Below are 6,000 nucleotides of genomic sequence, written 5' to 3' on the forward strand. Positions count from 1 at the left end.
CAAGCAGCTCTAAGCACCTCACACTTAAGAAAACCTCTACTAGGGCTAATTCTTGCTCTTCCAATGAAAACACACATCTAAGCTTGGGTTTCAAAGTCTTCTAGTGGCTGGCTCATTCTCACTACTCTGCTTCCACAGTGTCCACTTTCGCATGGCCAGACTCCTGACTCTCCTGCTTCTGCCAAATTTCAAGTCCAGAATAGGGTCGTCATTGCTTCAAACGAGACTTCTATCCTTTAGGACAAAATTAACCTCATATCTCCTTTATGCAACTTTACCAGACCAAACATACTATAGATATTGAATCCGTCAAAGTTTTTAGTTGCAAGCAACAGCATTCTCTCTCAGTAGCTTTAAATATATAAAATGATCTTTGAAAGTTCAGAGAACTCTTCAGAGAGTCAAGTTGGAACAACCCTACACTGTAGAAGGGATGGCTCCAGGGGGAGACATCAATCCCCCTGCCAATGCATATGGACAGAGCAGTTTGTATAGATATTGCTGGGGACTCTGGCACAAGATGGACCACACTTCAGCTTCTTCCTGTTACTCATTGCAGGATTTAAATCCTGGGTGAGTGGGTGTGTTTGACGGATGGAGCCTCAGTTGAATCCTGGACATTGCTTCATAGGTACCTGGGAGAATGAATTCAGGCTCCTATCTGGCAGAAGAAGGGCTCTTAATGTGAGGAAAGGTTGTTTAAAAACACCCTGGGCAGTGACAAACATGAAAAATGCCCTCCATAGTCAGTAACTCTTAAAACTCTATGTATTAGACCTGGCACAGTGGCTCATGCCTATAATCCCAGCACTTTGGGAGGTCGAAGCGGTAGGATCACTTGAGCCAAGGAGTTCAAGGTCAGTCCGGGCAACACAGAGAAACCTCGTCTCTACAAAAACAAATTCGCTGGGCATGGTGGCACACACTTGTAGTCTCAGTTGCTTGGGAGGCTAACGCAGGAGGATCACTTGAGCCCAGGAGGTTGAGGTTGGAGCCTGGGTGACAGAGTGAGACCCTGTCTCAAAACGAACAAACAAACAAAACAAAAAAGTCTGTGTGTGCTATGAGCTATGATCATGCCAGTGTTCTCCAGCCTGGGTGACAGAGACCCTGTCAAAAAAAAAAAAAACCCTGAAACTCCAAAACAACAACTCTATGTGCTATGTGTCATTCAACATGAGTATGACTATTAATCTATTCAGCAGCCATGATTTTATTTAGGGTCCACTTCTAACAAAATTGTGAAGTCAACCTCTCACTTAACTTTTTTGCATAGTTTTCTCCAATCCTAGATTCTCCATTTTTCTCTCTCTTTTTCTCTCTCTCTTTCTCGGTGTTTTTCTGTGTTTCAACTGGTAAACTTACTCTTACTTATCATCAGGGTACTCTTATCTTTTCATGGAATTGTGGCTGGGTAGACAGAGGAAGGGAATACTTTCGAGGTCTCCAACGTTATTAGCAATCTGGCTGCTTGCTCTTTGAGCCCAGCCCGGGTATTATGCAGGCATTTGTATTGAAATGTTCTAAAAGTTCTAAGAAATTGTATTTTGGTGAAGGCCAGTATGTTTCATAATTTAGTTATCCCATTTACACTCTAAGCTTTTAAAAGTTGTTTCCATATCATTTCCTATAGCATAAAAGTCATATAATTTTAAGGTTGAAAGAAATCATGGAGATCATTAAACCTTCTTTTATAGGTGGGATAATTGAGAGCCAGGGAGATGTAATGATCTGTTCTAAGTCAAACAATTAGTTTTGAGGCTGGGAGTAGGATCTGGAGGTTCCTATTCTAGCTTACATTAGCAAATTATAAGACATTCACCAAATAGCAGAGATCCTAGGTGTTCATGGGTATGATAGAGGAATGAATTCTATAAGAGGAAATAGAGAAAAATATGAAAATAACCATTTTCCATCTCAGTTATTAATAGGTTGACCATTTATCCTATTTTTTCTAGGCACTCCCAATTTACACCTGATATCTGAAATAATTATTAATAGGAATCTTTTTTACTCTAAAAATGTACTGGTTCAGAACATAAATTATAGGTTACTTAATGAAACACACTAAAAAATTGCATTGTTTTTCAATGATTCCCTTTGCTCAGAAAATGTATTGAAGCGAGAGTTGGCCGGTACTGTAAATACAATAATCCATCAGAGTACAACTGAAGCTGTAATGCATTGGTTTTCAAATTCCAAGTCACAGTCATGAGTTGGCCATGAAATGAACTTAAGTAATAACTGACATTTAAAATAAGGAATAAGATGGAAGATAAAATAGAATGCATTATAGGTAGTAACAATACATGTTATTTTATGAAACATCTCAGTTTTGCATACATACACATGCCTTTACGTAAGGATGCTACAAAATTTCTAAAATACTCAAGAATAACTCATTTATTTAAATGCTATTAAAGATGTTGAAGTGTATTTTTAACATAAAAGATATTTTGACATATCAAGTAAAAAACAGATGACAGAAGAGTATCCCTTTTTTTTTTTTTTAAAGTCAGCATGTGTGTGTGTGTGTGCGTGTGTGTGTGTGTGTGTGTGTGTATCAGGGTGTCTTAACCTTGGTACTATTGACATTTGGGGATAAATAATTCTTTTTTGTAAAGGGCTGTCTCATACAGGATAGGATCTTTAGTAGATCATTGATCTTTACCCACAAGATGGCTGGAGCAGCTCTCCTTCCAGTTGTTACAACCGAAAGATGACTCCAGACCTTGCCAGACTGCTGTGGTTGGGAACCGCTGATACAGATATAATGGAAGAAGTTGTCACATTTATAGGCGATGTTTTTTTGTTTTTGTTTTTGTTATTAAGAGATAGTGTCTGGCTCTATCTGCCAGGCTGGAGTGCAGTGGTGTGATCCTAGCTCACTGCAACCTTCAGCTTCTGGGCTCCAGCTAATCTCCAGCTTCAGCCTCCTGATAGATGGGACTATGGGTGTGCCACTCCATGCCCGGCTAAGTTTTTAATTTTTTGTAGGGACATGGTCTTGCTCTGTTAACCAGGCTGGTCTCAAACTCCTGGTCTCAAGTGATCTTCTGCCTTTGCCTCCTGAAGTGCTGGAATTACAGATGCAAGCCACTGCGCCGAGCCCTGGGAGGGTTTTTTTTGTTTGTTTTTGAGACAGAGTCTTGTTCTGTTGCCCAGGCTGGAGTGCAGTGGCAGGAACATGGCTCACTGAAGTCTTGACTTCCTGGGCTCAGGGGATCCTCCCACTTCAGCCTCCTGAGTAGCTGGAACAACAGGCTCATGCCACTACATCTGGCTAATTTTTAAGGTTTTTTTGTAGAGACAGGGATTTGCCACATTGTTCAGGCTGGCCTTGAACTCCTGGACTGAAGCAATCCTGCCATCTCTGCCCCCCAAAATGCTGTGATTATGGGCACAAACCACTACATCCAGCTCCAGGAGGACTACTTTTAAAATTTTGTTTCTCTCTCTCTTTTGCTTATTTATAGGTTTTGACTTTTTTGTAATGACCACGTATTATTTTCATAATAAGAAATTCCATAAAAACTATTTACATTTAAAACAATGTATTGGCTTCATACTAGTTACATTTATAATTTCAACCATCAAGAAGATTCTTAAGGAAAAAAAATACATTCCTGTGAAAGGGAAAAAATTATTTTTTCTCTGCAATCTCTACTCAACATAGAACACTTCTGTGACCAGGTGTAGGGGTTTTTCTCTACACACCAAGCAGTTCTGCGGTGGACACCAGCTAGGTGTCCTATAATTCAATTTAATTCTGACACTATCTACCTGGAGTTAGAGTCAGATCCCAGAGGTTGAGGGCTCTGTTCCACAAGACTGACCTCACTTCACACGTCAATTGCAAGTAGTAGGTTGTCACCTATACCTCTGACCAACTGGTTACAATCTGGGAGTTCCATGATCCCCTGCTTGGGTTTGAGTAATTTGCTAGGATGGTTCACAGGACTCAGAGAAATAATTACGCTTATTAGTGTATTATTACTAATGAAGAGTATTACAAATAGAGATGAAAAGATACAGAGGCTGAAGTATGAAGGAGAGAGAATAGAGCTTTCATTGTCCAAGAGTTTTTATGAAGTTTAATCTCCAGTGCCCCCCACAACCCCTTTGCTGGAAGTTGGTGGGTGAGGGGGCTGAAACTTCTGACCCTCTAATCCTCTAATCACTTGGTCTTTCTGGTGATCAGCCCTATCCTGGGGCTAATCGGGGTCCCACCCTAAGTCACCTCATTAGCAGAAACTCTGCCTGTAATCCCAGCATTTTCAGAGGCTGAGGTATGAGGATCGGTCAAGCTCAGGAGTTTGAAACCAGCCTGGGCAACATAGAGAGCCCTCCTCTCTACTAAAACTAAACAAAATTAGCCAGGCATGATGGCACACACCTGTAGCCCCAGCTACTCTGGAGGCTGAAGTGGGAGGACCAGTTGAGCCTAGGAGGTTGAGGCTGCAGTGATACATCATTGCACCACTGCACTCCAGCCTGAGTGACACAGCGACACCCTGTCTGGAAATAAATAAATAATTAATTAATTAAAAACAAAAATAAAAAAGAATAAGGTGGAGCTACATATTGTGACATGAAACATGTCCAGTGTATACTAATTAAGTAAAGAAAAAATATGTACCATATAATTCTGTAATGCCAAATTTTTGCTCATATGTATATGATATATATAATCTATATGTGCATATTAAAACGTCTGAAAATATATATATAATAAATGTTAACAGTAGTTACCACTGGAGTGGGAGATGAGGGAGATGGGATGGGATGTAAAGGAATTTTACTTCTATTTTTACATGCGTGCATTGCTTTAATTTTTTTTTTTTTTTTTTTTTTTTTTGAGACGGAGTCTCGCTGGTCGCCCAGATTGGAGTGCAGTGGCGCGATCTCAGTTCACTGTAAGCTCTGCCTCCCGGGTTTACGCCATTCTCCTGGCTCAGCCTCCGGAGTAGCTGGGACTACAGGCGCCCGCCACCATGCCCGGCTAATTTTTTGTATTTTTAGTAGAGACGGGGTTTCACCGTGTTCACCAGGATGGTCTCCATCTCCTGACCTTGTGATCCACCCGCCTCGGCCTCCCAAAGTGCTGGGATTACAGGCGTGAGCCACTGCGCCCGGTCTGCTTTAATTTTTTAACACACTTTTTTTATTAAATAAAAAGCAATATTAAAGTAACTTAATATCTCTTCTATTTTTTTCTTATTTTTCTTTCTTTTCTTTTCTTTTTGGTCACCCAGGCTGGTGTGCGGTGGCATGATCATAGTTTACTGCAGCCTCGACCTCTTGGGCTCAAGCAATCCTCCAGCTTCAGCCTACTGAGTAGCTGGGACTACAGGCACTTATCACCATGCCTGGCTAATTTTTATATTTTTTGTATAGACGGGATTTTGCCATGTTGCCCAGGCTGGTCTTGAATTCCTGGTCTCAAGCAATCCTCCCCTCTCTTCTTCCCAAAATGCTGGAATTACAGGCATGAGCCACTGTGCCTGGTCCTCTTTTTTCATTTCCTTAAGTCTTGGCAAAAGAGTTTTATAGTATCTGGGCATTTTTACAATTGAGCTCTTAGTCAAGAAGGGTGTGTTTCTCAGTCTGGCCTTCTACCCATATAGAAGGAGGGTGGGGTGTGGCTGTTCCCTTCTCCCCACAGAAACACCCTTATGGTCTCCAGGAGGGGTAAGTCATACTGTTATCACATTCACTTACTTACATTTAGCTACTAGGTAAACATTACAAAGATTGTGAATTTTTAAAATGTTGCCACACAAACAGTCAACTGAGTTATGTTAGAAACATCCTTGGTAACAGATTTCTGCATTTACTGCTGTTATTCAATGTTTGTGTGCGTGCGGGTGTCTTGTTTTCCCTACTTTATGTTAAGCTCTTTACAAACAAGGGACATATGATTATACTTCTATTTATCCCTGTGCAGGCCTAGTTACTGTTAGCAGACCTGACCATCATATCGGTTAAGGCAACTAGAAG

The sequence above is a fragment of the Trachypithecus francoisi genome, unplaced genomic scaffold (genome assembly GCF_009764315.1).
Source record: "Trachypithecus francoisi isolate TF-2019V2 unplaced genomic scaffold, Tfra_2.0 Lachesis_group9, whole genome shotgun sequence".
Classification (NCBI taxonomy): domain Eukaryota; kingdom Metazoa; phylum Chordata; class Mammalia; order Primates; family Cercopithecidae; genus Trachypithecus; species Trachypithecus francoisi.